A 15,303-nucleotide genomic window follows, 5' to 3' on the forward strand; every position below is an offset into this window, starting at 1 on the left:
GATTACAGGCCACAAAATTGTTTTTAAAGAGGTTTTTAAGGAGTAGTTAGTATATGATAAACAGTGTATGTTTAAATTATAACATTTAATGTTTTTACATGTTCACCCAACCATCACAATAATCAAGATAATATACCCATCACTCCCAAAAAGTTTCCTTGTCCACTTTCGTAATCTCTTCCACTTGTCCTGGACTTTGTCGGGCACTTTCCCTGGGCGTAACTGTTCAGAGACTCATCTATGCTGTAATGTGTATCAACTGTTGATTCCTGTTTTTGCTGAGTGGAATTCCATTGTATATATTATTAATGTTTATCAATTCCTTTGTTTATGAACATATGGATCATTTCCACTTTGGAGCTATTTTATGAAAAGCCATTATGTAGGCACAAGCCTTAGTATGAACATATGCTTATTTTTCTCTTGAGAAAATACTTGTTGTGAAATTTCTAGACTGCATAGCAGATATATGTGTAAAATATTTTAAACTATATTTTCTACATTTGTGTTTCTATCACCAGTGTGTAAGAACTCTAAGTTTTGGACACCCTAAACCACACTTACTATGATCAGTATATTTAATTTTAAAAATTTGAATTGTTGTATAGTGATAGCTCATTGCACTTTAATTTATATTTTCCTAATGACAATGACATCAATGACATTTAACATCTTTGCATGTGCTTATTTACCATCTATGTATCTTCTTGAATGAAAAATTTATACAAATGTTTTGCCCATTTTTAAGTATTGAATTTTAAAACTTTCTTATGCATTCTGGATAAAAGTCATTTATTAAACAATTGCTTTAGAAATAGTTTTTAGTTGTGCCTTGTCTTTTCATTTGCCTTTTTTTTCTCCTAACAATTACTTGGAAGAGCAAAAGTTTTTAAGGTTTTTTTTTTAAAAAAAATTCACTTGTTTAATGGTCTTTGGGTAATACCACATGCTTCAATCCATCTTTGAACAGTAAACCCTTTGCCCATAATAGCTTAGTGAACTCTTGGCCAGCAAAGGGGTAGGAAAAATATATGACCTGATATTTATTTACTATTCTTCTGGTAGATTGATATCTTCTAAATCCTTATGGGTAAATGTTACCATTATGAAAAACATTCAGAAATGTTTTGCTTTATAATTCTGTCACACACTCCTTTTAGCACACCTTCTTATTAAATTATCCAGCTATAAGTCTTTTTTAAAAGTTATTTATTTTGAAGGTAGTAAAATACAACAAAACAAGACAGAACAAAGCCCATCAAAACAGTGCAATGAAATTGATACAGAACTTCAGGACACCAGAATAACAGTAATAGGTACCATAGTATATCTTGTTATCTTCACAATAGTTGTCCATTCAATCAGGTATAGTAAAATGAAACCAAAAACAGAACATTATAAAACCTATCAAAAGGGGGCTGGGGATTTAACTCAGCGGCATAAGCGCCTGCCTTGCAAGCGTATGGTCGTGAGTTCACTCACGGTACCAAAAAAAGAAAAAGGAAAAAAACTATCAAAACAGAATACTGAATAGAACAAAACAATCAGAACAAAGCAAAACAATATTTGTCTTCTAAGAGAAGATAGAAGGAAATCCTCCATATTTGCTGTATTGTATACAGGCATCCTCCCAAGAGATGCTCAGACCTCTGGCCCCAGGTCAGCATAATCAAACCAACAATACAAGCATTTAGTTGCTTTATGTGCCTTAGTTGCTATCAACTCTGGCTGTCCTGGACACTATGCAGTTGCTAATGGTTGGGAGGGCACACACATGGGACTTTTGATTCCGGTAAGCTCACAGGATACAATGACTTGTTCTTCCCCTGGCATGCCTGCTGCTTGCTTATTGCCTCCGCCACTTACCAAGAAGGAGGGCTTGTTGCTTTCTTGCTTGGCCCCCCAAGTTCCAACATGGCTGGATCTCAGGAGACGCTGACTTGTTCTCTTCCTGGTGCGCCCAAAAGCTTTTAAGTTTAATGAAATAAAATTTATGAATTATTTTCTTTTATGAAGTATGCTCTTGTGACTATCTAAAAATTCTTAAGGTCATAAAAATTTTCTCTTAAGCATTATGTAGGCATTTTTACAGCTTTGTTTTATATTTACATCTATTAGCCATGTTGAGTTAATTTTTTACATGATACAAAGATGGCTCAAAGTTTTTCTTTTTTAATTTTTTCCTTTTTCTGCTTGTACAGGAATACACCTTTCCTAATACTATATATTGGTGGCATCCTTTCTCCACTGAATTGCCTCTGTATCTTCTTTAAAAATCAGTTGCCATTATCTGTGAGTCTATTTCTAAATCTTTTATGTTGTTTTATCAATTTCTTATTTAGCTTGTTCTATCTTATGCTGTTTTAATTCCTTTAGTTTTATAAGAAGTCCTGAAATTAGGTCGTGTTAGCCTTTAGCTGTTTATGAAGGATCTCCAAGGAGCTCGATTCTCATAACATCACAGTCATTCAAAGAACCAATATTCCTGTAATTCATTAGGTCCCTCAGCAGCAACTCCAGTGTTCCAAATCCATCCTCTGAGATGAGATGCTGCAAATCATATTTCTCCTCTACCACCGGAATCCACTGGTAGGCTCTGTAATACAAAGGCAAGAGAGAAAGCTACACTGGTGGAGGGAAAGGACTTCTTCCTTCCTGTTTGCTTCCTGCGTTCATGAGGATCACCCCAGTACTGCATCTTCACCCCAGCAGCTGCAGAGCCTCCTGTGGTGCACAGGAACTCATTTTGAAATTTATCAAACAATTGGAGGACAAACCCACCACACCTGCACCTCCATTCACAGGGCACCACAACAGCAATTATTATTATTATTATTAAGAGAAATAAAATATAACAATAAAACAGTTTCAAGACAGGCTAGTAGAATAACAAAATTTAATATGTTGCATATTGTTATCTTCATAGCAGTTATTCAGAGAAGAACACATAGGCATGAAATATTGTCCAAACAAACCTTTCTTTTTAATGACCTAAGAGAAACTAGCTGTGTAACTATCTTAACTATTTTGTGTGCATATGTGTATTTTTTCTTTCCCCTTCCTTTCTTTCACCTTTTCCCCATCCAGTTTCTCTTTTCTTTTGAACAGTTTATTCTGAATTCACAGTATCTATTTTACATATTAGACCTTTATTTGTTCAGTTTCTGAAACTAGTGATACAATATGATGTTTACACATGTGGGTCTGATTTATTTCACTTATCAGTAAGGTCTCAAGTTGTGTCCATTTACCCATAAGTCTCAAGTTGATCTTTCTTTATGGCTGAGTAGCACTCTATTATATAAAAAGGCACTTTTTTATCCATTCCTCAACTGAAGGACACTTAGGCTGTTTCCAAGATCTGGCTATTACAAATTGTGCTGCTATAAACATGGGTGCACATATATCACTGTGTTATGATTTTTTAATTTTGGGAAGATACCCAGCAGGAGAATAACTGGGTCTAATGACACCAATAATCCTAGATTTCTGAGGAATCTCCAGACTGATTTCCTCAGTGTTGAACCAGTCTATATTCTCATCAACTATTTTTCTTCAGTGAGATGGAATCTCAGTATTGTTTTAATTTGCATCTCTCAAATGACCAATAATGTTGCACATTTTTCATGTATTTACTTGCCATTTTTATTTCTTCATCTGAGAAGTGTATATTTTTCTCAGATGCTCATTTTTGGATTGGGTCTTCAAATTTGGTGTGGGGGTCTGAGTTTTTCAATTCTTTATATGTTAATGTAAGTCCTTTGTCTGAGAGAAAATTAGCCAAATATTTTTCTTACTCTTTGGGTTGTCTTTTTACTCTGTTAGTGATTTTTTTTGTTATGCAAAAGCTGTCAAATAAGGTTAGATCCTATTTGTTGATTCTTTGCGGTATTTCCTGGTGATCTGGGTTTTAATCATGAAGTCTTTTGCCTATACGTATGTCTTCAAGATTTCTGCCCATTTCTCTTCCAACAAATTTAGTGTTTCTGTTTTAATATTTAGATCTTTGATCCATTTTAACTTTAGTTTAGTGCATGGTGATAGACCTATGTCTAGTCTCTGATATGTGGAAAACCAGTTTTTCCAGCACTATTTATTAAACAGGCTTTCTCCCAATGAACTTGTAAGCTCCTTTGTCAAACAGAAGGTGGCTGAGAGTGTTTGAAGTTGCATCTGCATCTTCTATTGTATTCTATTGATTGGTTTTTTTGTTTGTTTTCTTTTCATTTGTTTTTGCCAATATCATGCTGATTTTATTGCAGTAGCTTTTCAGGACAGGAATTGTGATGCCCTCTGACTTGCCTTTGTTGTCTAGAATTGCTTTTGCTATTCTAGGTCTCTTTTGGTTCCAAATGACTTCTGGGACTATTTTCTCTAGTTCTGTGATATATGCTAATAGTATTTTGATTGAGATTGCATTAAATCTATATAACAATTTTAGGAGTAGATCCATTTTATCTATTTTGGCTCTTCCCATCCATGAGCAAGGGATTTCTTTCCATTTTCTGATATTCTTTTCAATCTCCTTTTCCAGAGTACTATAAATTTCAATGTACAGATCTTTTATTTTCTTTGCTAGATTGATTCCTAAGTATTTTATTTTGAGGATGCTATTTTAAAGAGTGTGGTTTCCCTGATCTCTCTCTCTCTCTCCCTCTCTCTCTCTCTCTGACTTCATTGTGTACAGGAATGTTATTGATTATGAGTGTTGATTTTGTATCCAGCTACACTGATGCATTTGGTTGTTAAGTCTAGAAGTCTTTTGATAGAGTTTTGGAGTCTTCTATGGAGAGTATATGGTCGTCTGTGAATAAAATGATAATTTAATTTTTCCTTTCATATCTTTATTCTTTTTCTTTCTCTTCTCTAATTACTCTGGCGAATATTTGCAGAACTATATTGAACTAGAGTGTTAACAGTGGACATCCTTATCTTGTACCTTTAGAGTGAAAGCTTTCAGTTTTTGACCACTTAGTATGATGTTAGCAGTTGATTTGTTGTAGATGGTTGTTAATAGACAGAGGTAAAAACCATCCATTCCAAATTTTTGTAGGATTTGTATCATGAATGGATGTTGGACTTTGTCAAATGATTCTTATGCATCTATTGAGCTGATCATGTGATTTTTGTCTTTGGGTTTGTTAATGCAGTGCATTGCATGTATTGATTTGCATATACTGAAACCATCCCTGTGTCCCTGTGAAGAATCCTACTTGGTCTTGGTGTATAATTTTCTTGATGATGTGCTGCATTCTGTTAGCCAGAGTCTTACTAAGAACTTTTTTGTCTATATTTGTTAGGGAGATTGGGCTGTAGTTTGGGCTGTAGTTTTCTTTTTTGTTTGGGTTCTTCTCTAGTTTAGGAATAAGGGTAATATTTGCTTCCAGGAATGATTTTGGAAGTATTGCTTCCCTTCTAATTTTCTTAAAAAATTTCAGCATTAGTGGCATTAGTTCTGCTCAATTTCTTGTAGCATTCAGCAGTGAATCCAACAGGGCATAGGGGTTTTTTTTTCTAAGAGGGTAAAACAAAACATAACAAAAGCAGATCGGAACAAAACAATGTAAATGACACAGGATTTCAAAGTAAGACAGTAGGAGATCAACTGTGGCTACCATAATGTCTCTTGTTTTCTTCTAAATAGTTATCTGTATCTTCACACATAATGAATTCATACAAAATAGTATAAAACTGATCAAAACAGAATAACGAAGGCATTACAGGCCTTCAAAACCAGACAATAGGAAAATCAACAATGGCTACTGTAATGTCTCTTGTTCTCTTTAGAATAGCTGTCCATACCTTCATGTATGTTGAAATTAAATAATACAAAACAGACGAACAACATTCTAAACAAAGAATAAAAGTGTTACTTGATTTCACAGCGTGATGACAAGAAGTCAGCAATGGATACCAGTGTCTCTTTTTCTTCAACATAGCTGTTCATTTCATCACATATAATATAATAGATTCTCATGAACTGTTTAGGAGAGGTTCTAGGCATATATAAGCCTCTACATGTACATCTATTCTTTCTGCATTATAGGGAAAAACAAAACAAAACAAATTACTAGAAAAAGAAGCAAAAAAAAAAACAAATAAAAACAATAGCAAAGAGCATAAAACAGTGATGATATAGGCCTTCAAAACAAGATGGTAGGAACATAACTTAGATTATTATTTTACATAATGACCTTCAAGAATTCCTCAGATCACCAGAAAAAAACATGCAAAATTGATCCAATCCTATGAATATTAACTGTTTTATTGTAGGAACTATAGAACTTGTAGCACAATCATCTTAGCCATGTTAAGTGTGTTTATACAAATTTAGATATTTTTTCTTTTCTCTTCTTTTTCTCCTTTTCCCTGAGATATTATTTTTCCCTCTTCGAGCAGATTCTTACCCTTTCACAGAATTTATTGAGGATTTTGTATCTTATGTACTCTTACCATTTCTTACATAGAGAGACAATATGGTATTTACACATGTGAGTTTGATTTATTTCACTTATGAGTATGGTCTCAAGTTGTATTGATTTACCTATAAATATCTCACTGTAATCATTCTTTATAGCTGAGTAGTACTCCACTGTATAAAAATACATCTTTTTTATCCATTCCTCAGTTGATGGGTATTTAGATTGTTTCCAAGTTCTGACTATTGCAACTTGTGCTTCTATAAACATGGGTGCACATATATCACTGTGGTATGATGTTTTCAGTTCTTCTGGGAATATGCCTAGAATTGGAATAGCTGGAAAAAATGGGACTTCCAATCCCAGCTACTGACCTCCTCAGTGGTTGCACCAGTCTACATTCCTACCAACAGTGCAGGAGAGTTCCTTTTCCCCCACCGCCTCTCCAGTATTTGTTGTTGGTAGTTTGCTTGATCCTGGCCATTCTTTCAGGAGTGATATGGAATCTCAGGTTTGTTTTAATTTGCATTTCTCTAATGACCAATGATGCTAAACATTTTTTCACATATTTATTTGCCATTTGTATTTCTTCATTTGAGAAATAAGTATTCATCTCAGATTCCCATTTTTCGATTTGGGGGTCTGATTTTTTAAAATTCTTTATATGTTCTAGACAGAAGTCCTTTCTCTGAGGGACAGTTTACTGAGAATTTTTAAAAATTCATGGGTTTCATTTTTACTCTGTCAGAGATTTCTTTTGACATGCAAAAACTGTTTAATAAGACAAGATCCCAATTATGGATTCTGGGAAGTATTTTCCATGATGTTTGATTTTGGCTCATGAATTCTTTGCCTACCCCTATGTCTTCAAGATTTCTACCTACTTGGTCTTCCAGCAGATTTAGTGTTTCTGTTTTAATATTTAGATCTTTGATCCACTTTGGCTCACATCACGTTATTTAGAATTCTTATAGTTTCTTGATTTAGTTTTGGAAATTTGATTGTGTCTAGGAATCTGTCCTTTTCTTCCATGTTTTTTCATCTTTCTAGAATATAGGGTCTTCCTTTCATTCTTTTGATTGGTTTTATACTGTTTTCTTATGTTTGATATTATTGCATGTGATGATATGGTCAACTGTTTCAAAGAAGAGATATTATAGTAGCCACAGTTGATGTCCAGTTGTCTTGTGAAGTTGTGTATTGCTTGCATTATTCTGTTCTGATTTGCTTTGTTCTATTTTGTGTTCTTGCCTTTAAAATGAAAAAAAATAAAAAGATTATAAGATCTCACATCAGGTATTGATGATCTTCCTGAATTTCTCTAGGATACATTGTGATTTGCTCCTTTTCATTTCTAATTGCTCAAATTTGCATTTTTCTTTCCTTTTTGATTAACAATTAATCAAATTTATTTATTCTTTCAAAGAACCACCTTTTTGATTAACTGATTCTTTGTATTATTTTCCTAGGCTCAGTTGCATTAATATCTGCTTTCATCTTTATAATTTCCTCCCTGGTATAAGCTTTGGGTTTAATTTGTTCTTCTTCTTTTTGGAAGTTTGAAGTTCAAAATTAGGTTATTTAAGTTTGTTCTGTTTTCCTGATATAAAAGTTTACTGTGATAAATTTTCCTCATAGGAATGCTTTCATTGTGTTCCATATATTCTGGTATATTGTATCAGCATTATCATTTAATTGTACATACTGTTTAATATCACCTTTAATTTCCTCTGTGACCCATTGGTTGTTTAGAAGGATGATATTTAATTTCCATATTTATGTAGTTTTTGTGGTTTATTTCATCATTAGTTTCTAGTTTCATTATTTCAAGGTCAGATAATATGCTTGGGATGATTTTAATTCCCTTACACTTATGTAAATATGTTTTGTGGGCTAATATGTGGTCTATTTTGGAGAACATCCCATGTGCAGCTTTAAAAAATTGTATTCTGATGTTTTGGGGTGGAACATTCTATCTCATTTTATTTTTTGACAAGGTTTCACTATGAAGTTCCAGCTGGCCTTGAATTCACTTCATGACACAGGCTGGCCTTGAATTCACAGCAAGCCTCCTGCCTCTGCCTTCCAAACGTTGATTATAGATGTGCACCACCACATCTGGCCTCTACCACATACTTTTGATCACAATCTGGGTTAATTCTGATATTTCCTTGTTGAGTTTTGGCCTGGTTAATCTACCTATTAGTGAGAGTGAAGTATGGAGGTCTCCTACAACAACTGTGTTAGTGTTCACTTAGTTTTTCAAGTCTGTTAAGATTTGCTTTATGTAGTTTGGTGCACTGATGTTGGTGCATATGTATTTATGATTATTGTCTCTTCTTGGAGTTTTTGTTTAACAATTATGTAGTGATCTTCCTCACATATTTAAAAATCAGCTTTGGCTTAAAATTTACATTGTCTGAAAATAGAGAACTATCTCAAATTTTTCCTGGGTTCCTGTGACATACAGATTTGTTTTCTATCCTTTGACTTTTAGTCTATGAATTTTTGGGAGAGGGTTAAATATATTTTTTTTCAATGCAGCATATTATTGGATCTTGTTTCTTGATACATCCTGCCAGTCTGTTTCTTTTGATTGGTGAGTTGAGACCCTTTACAATGATGGCTATAAGTGGTATGTATTGGCTTACCTTTTTCATGTTATTTTCCTGTTGTTGGGTTCCTGTCTTTCTACTTTGTTTAGTTACTGCCCTTCCTGGCAGCTTCTATTGGTGTTCAGGTGTATGTAGTCCTCATTATCCCCTTCTAATATATCCTTCAGAGCATTCTGTAGAGCTGGATTGGTGGTCATGAATCTTTTCAGTTGTTGTCATGAAAATCTCTTCTCTGATTTTGAAAGATAGTTTTGTCAGTTAAGCAATCTGGGCTGAAGATTCTTTTCTTTTAGGGCTTGAAATACTTCACTTCAAGTTCTGCTTGATTTGAAGGTTTATGTTGACTAGTCTGCTACAATTCTGAAGAGTTTTCTTTCATAGGTGATGTGTTTCCTTTCTCTAGCCACTTTTAATATTCTCTTCTTGTGTTGAATTTCTGGAATTTTGATTATTATGTCCTTTGGTATAGATTTATTTGTTCATAGCTATTTGAAGATCTATATGATTATTTGTATGAGAAATTATCCATGTTTGGGAAGTTTTCTGCTATAATTTCTAGGAAGCTTTTCTTTTCCTCTTTAATGTCTTTTGCACTATTTCCAGCTTTCTCACTGACTCCAGTTAATCTTATGTTGTTCTTTGCTTCATCTTATAGCTGTTGAATTTTCAAGGCCTTTTGCTATTTTTAAGATGTCTTGCTCTTCACTTTCACTAGCCACAATCCTGTCTTCTAAATCTGATATTTATTCTTGCCTGTATTCAATCTGTTGCTCATACATTCAAAGTAGTATTTAATCTACTGGACTTCTGTTTATATCTATTTCCTAGATTCTGTTTGTTTCCTATGATGAACTTTCATGTTTTCCAAAGCACCTCTATATTTTGTCTGCTTTAAGGTCATTCATTTTGATTGTCATTTCTTTTTGCACATTAGAGATTTTTTCTGTAGCCTCTTTCATTTGTGTTTTCACTTCTGTTGCTATCATCTCAGCAAGTTCCAGTGGTTGGCTTGTGATTTCTTCTATTTTATTTTGCTTTGGGCATGTTTTGGGTGGGCTGGGGATATAGAGTTAACACTTTTTTTCTGCATCTTATTTTTGTATTGTTTTCTATTTTTGTATTGTTTTGTTCTCTGTGTTGATGCTTATAGGTTACAATAAATAGCTTTATCCTTAGTATGGAGGCTTTTCTAGGAATGGCTATTCCACAGGGACAAGTTCTAGGTGCCAATAGTTCTTGGTCTTTGTGTCTTTTCACAGAACCTACCTTCTCAATGTGTTGAGAATGAAAAGTTATCTGTTTGATTATGGTGATGGTAATTATCCCATACAATCACAGTGGTGTCATACAGGAAAGAAAAACTGATTATAGCAGGTATAGTATCCTGGGTAAAGTAGTACAATTAACAATAACAATAGACTTGAGCACAGTCGGGCTAATGATGAACTGTGGTAATTATTATCCTGATTATTTTAAACCTCAGAGCAAATTCTACAGTTGTGTAACAGAATCCAACATATACCAGGAACCTGTATGCAATGATCTTCCCTTCTGATCACCCAAGTTTTGGTAAGCTGGAGGACACAGAGGGAAACAATGGAAGAAAAAACAAAGGAGTACTGAAATGAATCAGGTAGAGAAGAGATAATGTTTATTCACATGGAAGCATTATAAAATCAAACATGATAGTTGGCAAAAGAGAGTTAGAAGTAGATGAAAACATAAAGGAAGGTAATAAATGTAAGTCATTAAAGAAATAAAAAGAAAAAAGGAAAAAAAGAATTAAAAACAGAAGAAATAACTCTAAAAAATAGAACAGACCAAATTAAACTAAATTAAAATATATATATATATATATATATATATATATATATATATATATCAATTGGACAAAAAAGGAAAACCAATCAAACATAGAAAAATAAACAAAGTGAAATTCCTCTGGTGTTTTCGGTTCTGTGATGGATCCAAGTCTGATCTTACAAATGTGTTGTGTACTCTAGTCAATTTTGCAGTGGGATTAGTGCTGGATAGAGGGCTGATGTTGGCCTCTGTATGTGGAGCTGAGATTGGTATTCTGTTGCAGTTCCCAGTACTTTGATATAGGCAGATAGATATAGATCTTTTAATAAAAATTAAAAATAAAAAGAGCAATGAATGGCAGCCCCACCTGCCCCCTTCTATTTCACCTGTCTGTGTGCCAAGGCACAACACTAGTTCATCTGACTTACCAACTACTGGTGTGTGTGCCCATATCCAGTCTTGGGGGAATCTTACCTGAAGCAGTCCAGCCACACACATTCCACTTCTGCTGCTACCACCATAGGTGTCTTGCTGGGGTCAGAACAGCACTCTTAAAGCTGTGAGGTTTTGCTTTTCTAACTTTCCAAAGTTTTAACAATTCCAATCATTTTCCTTCTTGTTTCACCAATTCTAGGGATACATTTTTCCTGCCTCTGCTACCTCTATGGTGTGGTAGAGCTCACTTATTACCTAGTTACCGCATTAATTATTTTATTCCTAGATCACATTGGTTAGAATCCAACAGCCTGGTGATGCTCAAAGCAAAGGCCTTGGACAAGCAACACCAGCCTGGGGACATGCTAGAAATACAAACTCCTTGGGAAAGCCTTGGAATAACACTTTAAACATGGAAATATAGGAAAATGACAAACAAAAGACCAAAATACAAGCTCAAACCTCCAGCCCATCCCAAGAAACCATAGAAGCTATGTACACTGAAGAAAATATATGTCATACACCTGAAATACCTGACATAATAGCAACTGAAATAATGAAGCAAGTCTGCGAAGATTTAAAGGAATTCAAACTAGAAACAACTCCCAGGTAAAAGAAGAAATAATAAAAGAAATGAAAGAGATGCTGAACATATCTAAGGAAGATACAGTTAAAAATGGGAGGAGCTAAACAAAAAGGTAGAATCCCTGGATGAACAATATAAGAAACAAACAGAATACATAAAGCAAATGCAAAGAGATATGCAGGAAATCAAAAATTCTATTGAAAGTTGTAAAAACTGCCTCAATGAAAGCGAACATAGAATTTCAGACCTTGAAGACAACACTGCAGCTAGTGAACAGGAAAGGAAAGATTTTTTTAAAATTACAAGGACTCAGGAAATAACAATTCAACAGCTGCAAGATGATGCAAAGAAAAACAACATAAGATTGATAGGGATAAATGAAAAAGAAGGGGACAACATAAAGGAAGTCAAGAGGATATTTAGAGAAGAAATAACTGAAAATTCCCCAAACATGAGAATGAAAACAGACATCAGGATCAGTGAAGCATATAGAACTCCAAATAATCATAACCAAAATAAAACTATACCCAGACATATAATAATCACCATCCAAGAAATCTAGGATAATAATAGAATATTAAAAGTTGTCAGAGAGAAAAGATGGATCACCTATAAAGGAAAAATTATCAGAATCACAGATGTTTCAGCACAAACAATAAAGTCAAGAAGAGCATGGAGCGAAGTATTTCAGATCCTAAAGGAAAATGATTTCCAACCTAGACTAATGTGCCCTGAAAAACTGTCCTTCAAAATCAATGGAGAAATAAGATACCTCCATGACAAAAAACAGCTGAAGAACTTCATGATCACCAAGCCAACCCTGTAAAGAATACTGAAAAACAGTTTAGATACACTTAGGAAATAACCACTAAGCAAAGCAGACAATTAAACAGATGGAAAAATAAAGATGCTACAGCAGAAAGATAACATTTCAACAATAAACCAACATATGACATTTATAACCATTAATGTAAATGGTCTGCACGAATTAAAAGAAACAGACTGGCAGAATGGATCAAAAAACAACATCCAACCATATGCTGTTTACAAGAAACTCATCTAACCCAAAAGGATACTCACAGACTGAAAGTCAAAGGATGGAAAACAATACTTCACGCAACAGGAATCCAAAAAAAAAAAAAAATGGTGGGGGTAGCTATTCTGTTTGCAGACAATGTGAACTTCAAACCAAGAATGATCAGAAGAGATAAAGAAGGTTAGGGAAGAACTTCAAGAAGAAGAGATAACAATCTTAACTATATATGCACCAAATTCCAGAGCACCCAGTTATATAAAGCATGTATTAACAGAAATGAAAAACCAAATTAGCAATAACACAATTATAACAGGAGATCTTAACACACCATTGACACCAAAGGACAGATGAACCGGACAGAAAATCAGCAAAGAAATAACAGAATTGAATCACAGCTGTGAACAAATGGACTTGATAGACATATCCAACAACATCAGAATACACATTCTTCTCAGCAGTACCTGGGTCATTCTCTAAAATAGACCATATCTTAGCCCACAGAACATATTTAAATAAATGAAAAAGAGTTGAAATTATTTGATGCATGTTATCGGATCATAGCACCATGAAGTTAGAAATTAATGAGATACTGCAAAAATCCCACAAACACATGGAAACTGAATAACACACTCTTGAGTAATCAGTGGGTCACAGGGGAAATTAAAGAAGAAATTAAACATTACCTACAAGCAAATGAAAATACAACTTACCAGAATCTGTGGGATGCAATGAAAGCGATCCTCAGAGGAAAATTTATTGCACTGAGTTCCCACATCAGGAAAACACAATGAATGTTAAATAAATAACCTGATGCAACACTTCAAACATCTAGAAAAAGAAGAGGAAGTCAAGCCCAAAGCCAAAACAAGGGAGGAAATTATAAAAATCAGAGTAGAAATTAATGCAATAGAGACTAAGAAAACAATCCAAAGAATCAATGAATCCAAGAGTTGGTTCTTTCAAAGAATAAATAAAATTGATAAGCTTCTAGCCAACCTTATTTTAAAAAGAGAAGAAAAAGCTAAAATTCATGCAATAAGGAATGAAAAAGGCAAAATCACTACAGACCCAATAGAAATACAGAAGATCATCAACACCTATTTTGAAAACCTCTACTCTCAAAGAGTTGATAACACAGAGGAAATAGACAGATTCCTAGAAGAATATGAAGTACCAAAACTAGGTCAAGAAGATGTAAAACTGCTGCATAACCCAATTTCTATTAATGAAATTGTAAATGTATTTAAGTCCTTACCTACAAAGAAGAGCCCAGGCCCAGACGGATTCACTACAGAATTCTACAAAGAGTACAAAGAAGATTTAATGCCAACACTCCTCAAACTCTTCAATGAAATTGAAAGGGACACAGCCCTTCCCAAGTCATTCTTGGAAACAAATATTACTCTAGTACCAAAACCTGAGAAAGACCTAACTAAAAAAGAGAACTACAGGCCAATCTCCCTAATGAACGCAGATGCAAAAATCCTCAATAAAATACTGGCAAATAAAATACAGCAAATCATGAAGATTATACACCATGACCAAGTGGGATTCATCCCAGACATGCAGGGATGGTTCAACATACGTAAGTCAATAAACGTAATCTACCATATCAATAAAGCCAAAAGTAAGAATCACATGATCATTTCTATAAATGCAGGAAAAGCTTTTGATAAGGTTCTACATTTATTTATGATAAGAATCTTACAGAAAATTGGAATAGATGGTCTTTACCTCAATATGATAAAGGCCATTTATGACAAACCAACAGCCAGTATCATACTAAATGGCCAAAAAGTGAAGGCCTTTACCTTAAAATCAGGCACAAGACAAGGATGTCCCTTATCACTGCTTTTATTTAATATGGTACTGGAAATACTAGCCAGAGCAATTAGACGAGAGAGAAAAATAAAAGGGGTAAAGATAGGAAAAGAAGAAATTAAATTATCATTATTTTCAGATGACATGATACTCTACATAGAAGACCCCCAAAACTCCAATGAAAGACTCCTAGATATAATAAATCAATTCAGCAATGTAGCTGGATACAAAATCAATACTCAAAAATCAATAGCATTTCTATACACTAAAAACAAAATCACAGAGAAAATAAGAGAAGCCACACCCTTCACACTAGGAACCAAAAAAAATGAAATATTTAGGAATTACCCTCATGAAAGAAGTGAAAGATATATATAGGGAAAATTATAATATACTGAAAAATAAATTGAAGAGGATCTCAGAAAATGGAAAGACATCCCTTGCTCAAGGACAGGAAGAATAAATATTGTGAAAATGGCCATTCTCCCAAAACTGTTACACAGATTCAATGCAACCTCAATGAAAATACCATCAGCATACCTCATAGAGCTAGAGAAATCATTCCTAAAACTCATCTGTAACCAGAAG

General features: G+C 34.0%; 1 long non-coding RNA gene across 2 annotated transcripts in view; it reads right to left on the reverse strand.

Annotated features, from left to right (window-relative positions):
- Positions 1 to 1,192: 1,192 nt before the first annotated feature.
- The window catches only part of LOC111754613 (uncharacterized), a 67,245-nt gene continuing 53,134 nt past the window's right edge, over positions 1,193 to 15,303 (reverse strand). For both annotated transcript variants that reach the window (XR_010050076.1, XR_002789305.2), the window contains exon 5: positions 1,193 to 2,596. This is a non-coding gene — a long non-coding RNA (uncharacterized LOC111754613). The remainder of the gene's footprint in view (positions 2,597 to 15,303) is intronic.

Source organism: Cavia porcellus, unplaced genomic scaffold (genome assembly GCF_034190915.1).
Source record: "Cavia porcellus strain 051 isolate PalLab524CR breed Dunkin Hartley unplaced genomic scaffold, mCavPor4.1 scaffold_10, whole genome shotgun sequence".
Taxonomy (NCBI): Eukaryota; Metazoa; Chordata; class Mammalia; order Rodentia; family Caviidae; genus Cavia; species Cavia porcellus.